The sequence below is a fragment of the Felis catus genome, chromosome B2 (genome assembly GCF_018350175.1).
Source record: "Felis catus isolate Fca126 chromosome B2, F.catus_Fca126_mat1.0, whole genome shotgun sequence".
Lineage (NCBI taxonomy): Eukaryota > Metazoa > Chordata > Mammalia > Carnivora > Felidae > Felis > Felis catus.
In genome coordinates this window covers 67,302,200-67,316,289 of record NC_058372.1, presented here as the reverse complement: position 1 = coordinate 67,316,289, position 14,090 = coordinate 67,302,200, and positions in this window count along the sequence as shown.

Genomic DNA, 14,090 nt, shown 5'->3' with positions numbered 1-14,090 from the left:
TTTTTTGAGAAACCAGAGACAGAGTGCAAAGGGGAGGGGGGTAGGGCAGAGAGAGAGGGAGACGCAAAATCCAAAGTAGGCTCCAGGCTCTGAGTTGTCAGCACAGAGCCCGACACAGGACTCAAACCCGTGAACTGTGAGACATGACCTGAGCCGAAGTCAGATGCTTAACCGACTGAGCCACCCAAGTGCCCCACACTGTTTTGTTTTGTTTTTTAATGTTTATTTATTTATTTTGAGAGAGACTGTTCATGCATGCTGGGGAAGGGCAGAGAGAGAGAGAGAGAGAGGAAGAGGTAGATGCCAAGCAGGCTCTGCACTGTCAGTTCAGAGCCTGATGCAGGGCTTATGAACCGCAAGGTCATGACCTGAACCGCAAGGTCCATCAAGAGTTGGACACTTAACCGACTGAGTCACCCATCCATCCAGTGCCTAATACTGCTTTAAGTGCCTATGCACGAAAGACATAAAAGAACAATCTCTGCCCATAAGGATCTTTAAATCTAGATGGAGAAACTATGAATAGGAAATAATCCAAAAACAATGTAGGAAAATACAAATTCCTTTTGATGGGTAAAAACAGTAAGCACAATACTAACCAGCCGATCAATGTAGATTAAGAAACTGAAGCTCCAGTGGAACCAACAGACATAAAAATCAAACTTTACAGATAAATTTGACATCTTGCTGGAGGTTGGAAGAAGATACGCTGATTCTGAATAGGCTTTATTAAACTAAAGATACCACTGGTCATGCTGAGGGATAATAGCCCCGAACTCAGGTCAAATGCACAGTATAGGGGAAACAGTATATCTTGGCAGGAAAATTAGATGAAAAAAATAATAAGGAGCTTTAGTCAGGTTCAACAAAGATCTGCATAAATTGAAGTTAGGGGAGAACAAAGCAAAATTATGAAAAGAGCAAATAGAAAAGAAGTGGTGAACCAGCTTGTCTCTGTGACTCATCTGGGAATAAAACTGCTGCCACATGAGAAATTCCCTGAGGTCTTTGTAAAGCATCAGGCCCATCCTTGAACCCTAGTCCATGTGCTTCCAAAGCTTGTGTCCCTACATCCTTCATCTTCCCATGAATGGCTCCGGAGGTATTGTTGGAAGGGTAATGAAATGAGTTGCTTGAGGTTCTTCGAGCAGACAAAAGACATTAGGGAACCCAAGGTAGAGCTGGGAGATTCAAATTCCAATGCCTCAAAAACACTGCTGGTCTAGGAGACAACTGGGGCTGGTGGTCAGGAGAGGCTGGTAGAGGGTATGCATAGGTCCCAGAAGATGTCCTGCTAATCAGCTTCTGCCATATGTTTTTTTTTTTTAAACTTTAAAACGTTTTATTTATTTTTGAGAGAGAAAATGCACACGGGGGGAAGGTCAGAGAGAAGAAGGGGACAGAGGGTCCAAAGCAGGCTCTGTGTTGATGGCAGCAAGCCCGATTTGGGCCTCGAACTCACGAACTGTGAGATCATAACCTGAGCCGACATTGGGCACTCAACTGACTGAGCCACCCGGGAGGCCCAGCTTCTGCCATCTATTAAGGTGATATGGGTGTGCCTGGTCTGTTCACTGTGTTTCAAGAGGAGGTGGAAATCCAGCTGTTCTTTTTAAAAAAGAATTAGGGGAGCCTGTGTGGCTCACTCAGTTGAGCGTCTGACTTCAGCTCAGGTCATGATCTCATGTTTCCTGGGTTCAAGCCCCACGTCAGATTCTGTGCTGACAGCTCAGAGCCTGGAGCTTGCTTCATATTCTCTCTCTCTCTTTCTCTCTCTCTCTCTCTTTCCCTCTTTCTCTCTCTCTGCCCCTCCCCTGCTTGTGCATATGCTCTTTCTCTCTCTCTCAAAATAAATAAATAAACATTAAAAAAAAGAAATGAAAAAGAAAATCACAGTAACATGATCTATTTTGATATATCTGTGGTTTCTTTGCAGACTAAGACTTAGCCACCCCTCTAACTTTTTAATGAAAAGTTACAGACAAAAATTAAATCTAATTCAGATCAGTGACATCGATTTATTACATAGTATCCATTTTTTCTTATTTAGTAGAGAGAGCGGTTTATATTTTTAAAAAATCAAGTTGACTTAGATATGTATGATAAAAAATTAACATCATCTTTTTGTCTTAGCCTTTACCTCTTACTTTCCCATCTGCAGCCTACTACCGATGTAGTACACATCCTCAATATAGTAGCTGCTCACTTAATATTTGTTGAATTGAAATAGAGTTGAGTTTCACTCATGGACTCTATTTATGCTCTTGGTCCCATATCAGTCTTTTCAACCATGCCTAAATACACACTCAATGCTTGTGGTCCACACTATGTTCAGAGTGATTAAGCTCTCTGTGATTCATTAAACTCATTGAGGATTGTGTTGCTTTTACAGAGTGCTTCTTTGAGGAGAAGCATGAGCAGGAAATCATGTTTATATGAATTTTTCATCTATTTTTAGTCTATTTGGATGCTCATCAACCTCTAACTGACTCAGATGAAATGTGTTATTTCACGTAAGAAACAGAAGCTACTGACTAATTGTCTAGAGAATATATGTCTGTTACTGGAAAGGTAATCAGTGTCTTTGAGTCACCTACACTCTCTCGTAGGCTATATCCTGGGAGAGGAGGCATCTGGGTATAGTTTTATGTATCAGGTACTCAGGGTTTAAATAAGAGCAGCCACCAATCACTGGTATTGCTGTCTTCCTTTTGCAACCCATGACCTCCCTTTCTACTCACATTTGTAAGTCGTATGTATATGGAGAATTGATTTATTTAAACTAAGATTTTAGCTAATACAACCAACAATACAACCTAGAAATAGAATTGCTATTCCTTATTAGAATTAAAAGTGACTTGAAATGTCTTTGTCATCAGAATTTGGTTAGTATGACTCTGTTTAAAGTTAAAAATATGGTGAGGTCCACAGAAAAGCATTTAAGTCAAAGCACATTGGGATGGTACATCAATGGCACCAAGTATATAAATATAAATATTGTTTTATTTTATGATAGCCATAAAATTTTTTATAGCTTTCCACTGCCACATGTATCTATGATTTTTTAAACATCTTTTAAATTCAAACAGTTTTGAAATTATAAACATCTGGAAAAGGTTTTCTTAAAAATTTACTAATTTCATAGTAATTTATTATATTTTCAGAATATCTTACATTTAAAAACCAAATTACCTATATATTCTAATACAAAGAGAGCAGACTCAATATCATTATGCAGTAAATTGCCAACCATAGCTGTTTTTACAATGATCTTGGATATTTAGTTTCTAAGGGTATAGAAATGTATTGAAGAAAAACATGCTTAAATTGAAAAAAATCTGTTACACAAGTTTATTTCCATATTTGCATAGTTAGGAAGAAAATGTGATACATACATTATCACACTACTATGAATTTAAGCTTAAATTATTTATTTTTTTATTTTTAATTAAAAAAATTTATTTGTTTTTGAGAGAGAGAGACAGAGTGAAAACAGGGAAGGAACAGACAGACAGGGAGACACAGAATCTGAAGCAGGCTCCAGGCTCCGAGCTGTCAGCACAGAGCCCGATGCAGAGCTCGAACTCATGAACCGTGAGATCATGACCTGAGACAAAGTCGGACGCTTAACTGACTGAGCCACCCAGGCAACCCTTAAATTTTTTTTTTAATAAAAATGAAAGGATGTTGAATATAGTGAGGCAAGGCTGAGAACCCCTTACAAATTTCTTGTTAGACCTGCCTCTTCTGGATGAAGCCTGTATCTGTGCTGTCCAATATAGTTGTCCTTAGACATACAGGGCTATACAGCAGTTGAATGTGGTTCTCAAGGCTCAAAAGAAGAATTTTAAATTCTATTTAATGTTAGTAAATTAAAATTAAAGTTTAAATAGTCACATAGTGACTCCTGGCTAGTCAATAGTGCTCCTGGCTATGATCTTTGTAAATTCAATTCTATACAATAAAAATGGAAGAGAATTTCAGTTCCTAGGGAAACCACTGCTGGCTTTCCTGTGGCTGGAATTTTGTCAATAGATTGCCATAGCCGACAAATTGGGGTTGGGATCTTATGTTTTTTTAGATTAAACAGCTAATTTAGATCAAATATTAAGAACAGTGTGTGAAGAGGAGTGGTATGTGTGTTCACTCAAGTAATTTACTACCAGCATTACTAATGTTACTATATGTAAATCTCCCTTCCAAATTCTCTGGTTTTCCGAAAAGTTCATCCAAAATTCTGCTTGTGGGAGAGCCACATTTGTGTGTGCTTCTCACTCCCCTTGGCTCCATTCATCCCACCACTTCTCCCAAGTAATATCACCCCTGAGTTACTTATTTGGGTAAAAAAAGGAATGTCCAGCATTGCAACCATATTCCAAATCTTTTTTTTAATGTTTTTTTTAAATTTATTTTTGAGAGAGAGAGAGAGAGACAAAGCACGAGTGGGGTAGCGGCAGAGAGAGAGGGGGAGGCACAGAATCTGAAGCAGGCTCCAGGCTCTGAGCTGTCAGCACAGAGCCTGACGTGGGGCCCGGTCTCGTGAACTGCGAGATCATGACCTGAGCCGAAGTCAGATGCTCAACCGACTGAGCCACCCAGGTGCCCCTATATTCCAAATCTTTTAATTCAGGGTCTATAGATTGAAGGGCTATACAAATTGATTTCCATGCATGTGACAACGAGATAAATCCACACTTTGCATACATTGCAAAGTACAAAAGTTGAAGCCTCTTCTGATAAAGGTCAGAGAAGTAACAGAAGTCCGAAAAGCCAACAAACTCTTGAATACGATATATGCACCAGTGCCGGAGAGAAAAACAACCACAACATGTCTAATGTTCTAATTTAGCTTCGAAGACATAAGGGTAAAGAATTTGATCAAGCAATGTGCAGCTCAATCAGATTTTACTGGTGCAAGGGAGGTTATGAAGAGCCATTTCAACATCTTACATAATAAAGAAATGTATCCAGAGAGGATAAATGATCTGCCTCGGATCACATGTATATGGGAAGAACACTCTAGTCTACGTTTTGAGCTAATGGCTAGGCCAACAGGCTTAACCTAAGAAAACGTTTCCTGCTTCTCTAATGCTGTGTTGAGAAAGTCATTTACTGTTGCTTTTGAGGCAAACCTGAAAGACAGCAGTTGAGAGCCAATCTAAAGTAGGAATGTCTCTTGTCTCCTTTCCCCAGTGCTAGCCCCAGAAGAGAAATTCCTCAGACAACTCTTCAAATATGAGCTTTTCAGCTATCCATGATAACCTATAATTTCAAGCCTTTTAAGGTCATTCTGGGAAAGAGGTTTAAGATGAGAGAGTTCTTTTTCCTTTTGAAAAAAGAAACCTCTGGTTTTCCAAACATTTCATAAACCTCTGGAACTCTTTGGAGTGAGCCAGAAGTGGAAAAAGTAACTGGAACTTCTTGGGAAAAATTAGTAGTAGCTGTTGAAAAGAGCATTTATCAGTAACCCAGACACTGAGGAAGTTTAGACATTGCTGAATAGGCAGAGTGTGGGAAGAAATGACCAGACTTGGGGTGTTGCTGGTCAGGTAACCTGGTCCAGGAGCCGGTTGTATCAGCTTCCTAGGATTACCATAAGAAAGCACTACAAGGTGACTTCATACAATGGAAATTTATTCTTTCATGGTTCTTGAGGCTAGAAATCCAAAATCAAGGTGTCAGCAGGGCCATGCACTCTCTGAAGGCCTCACTGGAGTTTGTTTCATGCCATTCTCTTAGCTCCTGTTGTTGCTGGCAATCCCAGGTGCTCCTAGGCTTGTACGCACACATGCCAATCACTACCTCTGTTGTCATTTGGCTTCTCTCTTGTAGTGTTTTCTCTCCTTGTCAGTTTGTATCAGTCTAACTCAGGTAACTCCACACACAGTGACACCTAGTGGGTCTGGTCATAGGCATCTAAATCCCCTTGAATGCTGAAATTCCCTGATGTTTGACTCTCTTTTACTCTGAGGACTCTAAGCCTATGTGTTTCTAGGAATTTTGCTGACACTGCAGAGCTATCAACATGGAACAAGACACAAATCTATTAACAGCTCTGTAAATCTGAAAGATATAAAGTATGTTTGACCATTTTTTTTTGAGAGCCAATGAAATTCCACACAAGCCAACATGGAATATGAGACACAAGTCATTTTATCCATCTTTAATATCTGTAAGCCATATGAGGGGCATAGTCCCATCTGAAATGGACTTCTCATCTTTTTTTTTTTTTTAACAAACTAAGGCTTTTTTTTTAACCTTTATGTATTGTTTTGAGAGAGAGAGAGAGAGAGAGAATGAGAGAGCAAGCAGGGAAGGGGCAGAGAGGGAGGGAGACACAGAATCCAAAGCAGGCTCCAGGCTCTGAGCTGTCAGCACAGAGTCCTACAGGGAGCTCAAACTTGTGAACCACGAGATGGTGACCTGAGGCGAAGTCAGACACTTAACCAACTGAGCTACCCAGGTGCCCCTCAGTTTGGAATTCTTGTTACCATCACTTCTGTGAACCACACTTCAACATTCTTGACACCACCATGAACTAACAGGTTGCCCTTCCTCTCTGTGTTTCCCTAACCTTCCCAAACCAGCTTCTCAGATCCCAGATGGCACCTTCTTGTTCTCTAGAGTTTCCATTTGGGAGCTGCTCATGGTGGGGAGGGACCTGTGGTCTGGCCACTGCAAATGATGTATAGGGAAATTCGGATGGTGATCTGATTGAAAGGGACAGTCTGTGAGATTTGCCATGAAGTTGCATTTGTGAACTAACACGTCATTTTTTTCAGATCAAACACGTATTTGAAGTGGCTTTGGGAGAGGCCGATGGAGATTACGGGCAGTGGCGTTTAAGTCCTCCCAGGGTTTCCCCTTCACTCTTCTACTGAGCTTAAGCATTTCTTTCTCATTTTCTACAAAAGTTTTCTTTTATCTCAAGATTTTGATAAATGGTAAGAAAAAACCCTAAACATTGTTTGTTTCTTTTTTAAAAACAATATAATCATATTGACACTTGACAAGTGGTCCTAAATATCTTAGTCCAAGGTGACTAATTGTAGTTTCTTTAGGCAGTATCATATGTCAAGGGTGAGGTAATTTGGAATGCTTGGATCAAGATGTGGCTGACTTCTCCAACTTTATGTATGAGGTCATTCAAATAACAGGAATAAAGGTCTTCCTTCTACTTCATGTTTTCCCTTAGAGTCTCAGGTATGATCTCTCAGGATCTAAGATGGTACACTTCCTCTTGGGAATAAACATTTATTTTGGGTTTTAATTTCTCCATCAAAACAAGATCCTTATCATTGACGTCTTTTCACAGAATACCCAACTAAGCCATTTATTCTTATTACCGTTTTCTTAACTATTTTTCTATTGGCCTTTTTTTTTTCTCTTTCTCTTTCCTTTGTGGCTACTTCCTTAGAAAATGGAGTATGGGACAGAGATAGAATTAGGAGACATTTTTTTAGGGGGAGGATAAAACCTAAATCTGAAATTAAGAGTCTTAGGCAAGATTATCAGCAGAAGCCAGAATATCAAGATAAAAGTAGGAAATGTTATTGAAATAGTAATCTTAACTTTTTGTTTGTTTGTTTGTTTTAAGAAGGATCACTAACTATGGCCAAGACCTATCAGACTGAAACACTTTCCCCAACAGGTATGAGGTTGAAGGAGATTTGTAACCAGTTTGGGAGTCAAACTTGGACAAAAGAGTCAGGAACAAAGATGGCAGATGGTAAGATGATAAGCTTCTAAGTGACAACGTGATATTGACTTGAATAATCACCTTCATCTTGGTCTTGAGTGACAAAGGATTCCAGATTTGCCTTCTCCTTACTTCAAAGTGAACAGCATGTCTTCCTAAACTCTTTAAGGAAATTAAAAAGCAAATATTCTTCAATCTATAAAACAGAAATCCATTTTTTCATATGCTATAAATTTTGGATGAGAAAGCCTTTTATTACTAAGTTATCCAGTTGTTGTTTTTTACATAAAAATTCTCTATTTGCTTCTTATGCCAGGTATACATTATGAAAATTAGACACATTTTTTCTCTATTTCACACTAGATCTAGATATAACTGGAAGACAACCAGTCATAGATGCTCCTGCAGCCTGAATCCCAGTATAAAGTCTACATGGAGTAGTCTTGTGATGGACAGGTAGGAAGAATAAAAAGTAGCTTTGCTGTCGGAAACCATTGGGGTTGTTTATTGTCACAGTATAATTTGGGATGCATTGGCTGCAACAAAATGATAACTAAGTAAACAATAATAACAACAAAAATCCACAGTGGCTGATAAGGGATGTAAGAATGTGTATATGTGTGTGTGTCAGTGTGTCAATGTGTGTGTACATGTGCATGCGTGATCCTGTACATGCACATGTGCTTATGTGTGGACACTGGATGGTAAAACCTTCCTCATTCCTCATGCCATTTCCTCATACTATTTCTCCTTGTAATGAATCTCTTCAATTTAGAGTAGTGAATGGGAAAGAAGACATGGTCAAGTTTGGAGCTGGTTTCATCCATTTCCTGTTGGGTGAGGAAGACAAGGGCAACAATGTTTTGTTTTTATCTACTAATTAGGAAAGAATTGAATCTGACTGTCCTTGCAGATCTGCCTAGCTTATGACTTTATGGTATGTTTTTTGTTGTTGTTGTTGTTCTACGTTTATGCTGAAATATAGGCATAGCCAAATCTTCATAAATAAAAGAGACATTAAATCTTTTGTCCAGCTTAAGCATGACAGAGGGCAGAGGGAAAAAGTCTATGAAATGTTGACCATTCTGCACAAAGATGTCTGCTGAGTACATAGATGCAACACAGAGTTAATGATGGCCAGATTTCATATAGATTCATGAGGTAAATCATGTTATTTTTCAACATATTCCCATGTGTTTCTAGTAGCTGACGCCTGCTCCTTGGACTACATATCAGGCACTGTAGTAATTTTTTATCGTGTTGCCTTTTGTGCATATTTTCATTAAAATATACTCAGACTGTAGAATGGGGATTTTGCATCATCAAAGGGATTTCAAGAATTAACAGTGAGAAAGGGATGTTTGAGGGTGAGAAAAATTAGAGTAGGTATGGTTATCCCCTGCAATAACAGAAAAGGGACTAATTGTCTGTTCCGTATATGACTGAGTTGTTCTGAATCTACCATTGACAAACTTCTTGAAGATCATGAATGTGATTTGCTAAAGACAGCAAGGGATTTGGAATTCAAGGATACTTCAGCTTGGGTTCCCCTAGAAACAGAATCTGAGATGAAGATTTGTGTGTAGGAGGTTTAATAAGGAGTACTCTTGAGATCAACACCTACAGACGGGAAGGAGAGAAAGAAGGAGGGAGCAAGAAATTGGGCTCTGATGCAGCCTCATTGGAAACCTCACCTGAGACAGAGAGAAGTTCTCATGATGGATTGGCCTCTGTGAGCTGTCTTGAGATAGAGTAGAGGACCACGATTTTATACCTCCATCAATTATTCATGGGATATGGGCCACCTTGGAAAAGGTGTGACTTTGGGTCAAAAACTGACTTCAACTTATATTCTTTTATTTGTCGTGCAGGCCAGGAAAGCTTTAATTCCTATGAACTATAAAGAATTGCTGTAACAAATGAGACACTACAAAAGACAGAAATCTATAAATAGAGAGGTTTCCTTTAATGCTATTGATCTTAGGCTACACAGACCAGAAGGCAGAGCTACTGCACTGCACAGTTCCAAGGGGCTCATAGTCTATTACATAGTTCAGATGAATATCGTCCATATGAATATCACTCCCTAGATTTGTGCAGTAAACAATCTGTGCAACCATATGCTTGCTGTGCCTTAATATGATGTGGAAATGTAAATGAATGTGACTTTTTGAAATTCAGGAGAATTATCTTGTCTAATTTGTCAACATCTGACTGATTAATGATCCAAGGCTAGAGCTGGCTTATTCCTTTTTTTTTTAAGTTATTTTAATTTATTTTTTAGGAGAGAAAGAGTGAGTGTGAGAGAGAGGGAGTGAGAGAGAGAATGAGAGACTCTTAAGCAGGATCCACACCCAGCACAGAGCCCAATGCAGGGCTCAATCGCACAACCTTGAGATCGTGACCTGAGCTGAAATAAAGAGTTGGACACTTAACTGACTGAGCCACTTGGGCACCCCTTAATCCTTTTTAAATTCACCTGGCATCACTAACTTTACCTCATTGTCTTTGTCTTCCTTTGGCTCTGTTTCTTTTGCAGTTAATCTTAAAATACCTGATGTTTGAGCATCACATTTTAAATAATAAAGACAAAATATTCTGCTTTGCTTAGGGGGCTGATGTTCTCTAACTCTTTTCCTTTTATAATTTTATGTAAGATCTGTGACATTTGCTGAAAGAGCTGACTACATAAATGGGGGGCTGTGTTCAGTAGTAAATGTGGGCCCAACCTCTACACATGCACAAACCTCCACAGGGGAGCCAACAGTCCTGAGAGTCAACTTAGGAAAACATCAGTTTTTCTTGCACTCCCACTTCTAAATTATGTGAGAGAAGTGAGGAAAGGCAGTGGTTCCAGGCAAGTGTCCCAGTGTAGTGAAGGCATAGCTTCCAGAGTCTTAACTGAAGACCCTTGACTTCCCTTCCTGTTATAACATTTTGTCAATTTCTGTCTTAGTATAATCTGTTATTTTTTTGACAAAGGGATCCGGTTTTCATGGCGCCTCACTATAAAATGCAGAATGCTGTCTGTGTAGTCACCTCCTCCCTCAAGGATCTAAAATTCTTCTTATGCACCAGAAAACTGGGTTTAGAGCGGTCTTAGAGCCATTTTGAGGAATTCAGGAGACTGATTACTGAAAATACAAGTTGTCCAAATAAGAAAACAAAATCAGGACTTTATCAAGTATTTGGAGTTTTGCTAAAAACCACTTGGACAAAACTCAAGAGTAACCAACAAGATATGGCTCACAGCTTGAGTGAGAAATACTGTCATGTAGGGCGTGCAACATCACAAAACCTTTTGTAAGGCTTTGGAACCTGGAGACCTGCCCTGTAGCTTCCAGTCAGGGTGCTCATCCTGGTGTTTTCCGTCTTGCTGAAAGTGCGGCACTGTCAGCTCTAGGCTCAGAAGTAGATTCGCATTCCATCAGACTTGGGCTTTTGACCCAACAGTGTCCATTTGCACCTTGGCCAGTGTCTAATGAGGTGGCTTGGCATGCAGCACTGTCCAACTAGGGAAGCAGTGAACTAGTTAAGTCAGAGAATAAGAAGAGAACAATGAGAGGGAGATGAGAGCGAGTAGACATGCAGAAAGAAGTATTAGTGGGCCTCTGGGGTGTCACAGTTCCAGATGGCCACCAATATCCTCAGTTAAAGTAAGCTAGGGGAACTTCTGTTTGTCACAGGCAGCCTGGCTTTAATGCCTGACCCTATGCCAGCCACCATGCCGGGCCGGGTCCTAAGAGTGAAGGGATCTGATCACTTAGGCTGGTTTTATCACCTTTAGTGGGAGAAACCGCAATACCTGCCTTATGGAAAAGTGTTAACCAGCCACAGCCAATGGGGAGTAAAGAAAGACTGTGGAAAAAGAAAAGGTCAAGTTGTGCAAACCTTGAGGGTAAAGGTTCTCTCTTTCTACACACTTTTCCTTCCTTTCAGGAGATTTCTGCCTTCATCCAAATCAAAAGAAGGCCCCAATTTGAACAAATGCCAACAAGTTAATGCACAAATGAATTACTGAGGTTGTTTGCAAACCATGACCCAGATTTTAGGCACACGGACACTTTATAAATACGGAACAATTACATCAACAACCTCATTTTAAAGTTGAACAGACAGGTTGACAGCAGAAAATCTTGAGATAGTAAGCAAGGGAACCCCTGAAATTTGTAAGTACATCCATTTTAAGAATATGAGGGTGTGCCTGCACACATTTTTGGCAGCTGTGGCCGTGTGGCTAGGCAAAAGTATTCAGACTAACCATGAATGGGAAAGAGTTGATAATTTAAGGCAGAGCACAGTGCGTTCAATTCAGCACACAGAGGGAAAGATAATATGATATAATGCTAACTGTGTCCATGTGCTCTGATGGATCTAGTATATTAATGAACTGGAAAAGTTATCTCCTTTGTTTGGATAAGCATGCCACTGATATTCCTCATCCCAAGATACATTCCAACCATTTACGTTTCATGCTTCCTGGAAAACAAAATTTCAGACTGCCTGGAAGGTTTTGCTACTTTATGACATTACTGCCAGCATTTCATTAGAACCATATTTAGTTGAATGCCTTCAGAAGAATTTTATATACAAAAAATGGACCCTGAACCAAATCTTAATATGTTGATATATTTTGACAATATAGGTAACTTGAAAGAGAACTAAAGTTCTCTAAAGGTAACATTGCTGCCTTAATATTACCTATATAACAAACTAAAAATAACACAAAAATGATTGAACGTTTGGTTTATATGGTGCCACATAGACACGATTTAAAGGCTCAAGAGGAAAACTCTCAAAGACAGTATGAAATTTGATTCCTCCCGCTATCACAGAGCCAACCATTGGCGGTAAGGAGTTTGGCCTCAGCGAGAGCATTGTATATACATCACGGTCATTGTTCAACAATATCAGTAACTTGTATTCTTAAGTTGGTTTTGTGGCCATTCGTTAGTTCCTGGGCACCCTAAAAAATGACGTGTTATAGAACCCAAAATGGGAAAATTTATTTAGAGTCGATCAATTGGTGAAAAGAAATCCATCAAACCATTTGGCTGATGATGGTTACAGTTTTATCCACAGGTTGATAGAGGGATGTTATTGCAGGAATGTGCAAGGTAAACCCTGAATGGGACTCGGTTAATCCAGCAGTATCGGTGTTCTCAATGTGGCTCTTCAGGAAATAAAGAAAAACTAAATTTGAAGTTGTTTTAAATATATTTAACGATATAAGCATTCAAAGTTCCCTAATCTTGACAAATAGCAGGGAAGATTAGAATCGTAGTAGGGCCTATTTTGTCAAGTGGGCCTAATCAGTCAAGTCAGGAAAAAAATTGCCAAAGATCTTGGTCAGCTATTGCTGACATACCCTAAGGTTTAATTGAATTCTGCATTTTCAATTCATATAGAGTACTACAAGTTCTTTAATGAAAGAAAATGTACTGCATAAAGACTAAACAGGCTTCATGCAATTTTATTTACAAGACGAACTTGTCCATAAGTTCCTTTTTCATGGACAATTTTACTGTAAATATTGCTGTGTGCCAGCTTAAACTATTATGTAGTTCACAGATGTGAAGTCTAGATTAACAATATTGAAAACCATTGAGATATCGCGAAACAAAGTCTAAGTTTATTGCAACAACTTTGGGTGTAAGAGAAACAGATACCATAAAACTTGTATCACTAGCACGTGCATAAACAGGCACTGTAATGTGGAGACATCCATAATTAATGTAGGTTTGGGTTTTTTTTTCTCAAAATTAAATCTAATTCTGTCTTTCTGAAACCTTTTATGCCATACTTTGATGTGTGGAAATCTAGACATAAATGATTAGGTTGCATTTTCCTTCTGTGGTAGTTCATGGCAACTTGCAACAGGCAAGACTCTTCCACATTCTGCATCTGTAGATGTGCTGCGTACCAGACTCCTGGCAATGGCTGCCTTTTGTCCTTGAACCTCCATCCACTTCTACGGGATGTTTGATTTCTTTTCAGGATTTGCTTTCTTCCTCCTCCTCTTCCTTCCCTTCCTCTCCTTCCCCCATCCTCACCCCTTCCCATCTCCTATGGCTTCTCATCTTCCTTTCCTCCTTCCTGTCCTTTTCCTCCTCCTCCTCTGTCTCTAATTATATATATATATATATATATATATATATATATATATATATATAAATATATATAACATGTATATAACATATATAATATATATAAACATATATATGTTTTACATAAGGAGATTCAAATACTATATACATACATTTTATGCTAGCAGTTTGCACTGTTGAATATTAGAAAATGAAGAAAAATCATATTGCCACCAGCCCTACATCACCATTTTAAACTCTAACGCATATCCTTTCCAATCTTAGATCTCCATATAACATGTATA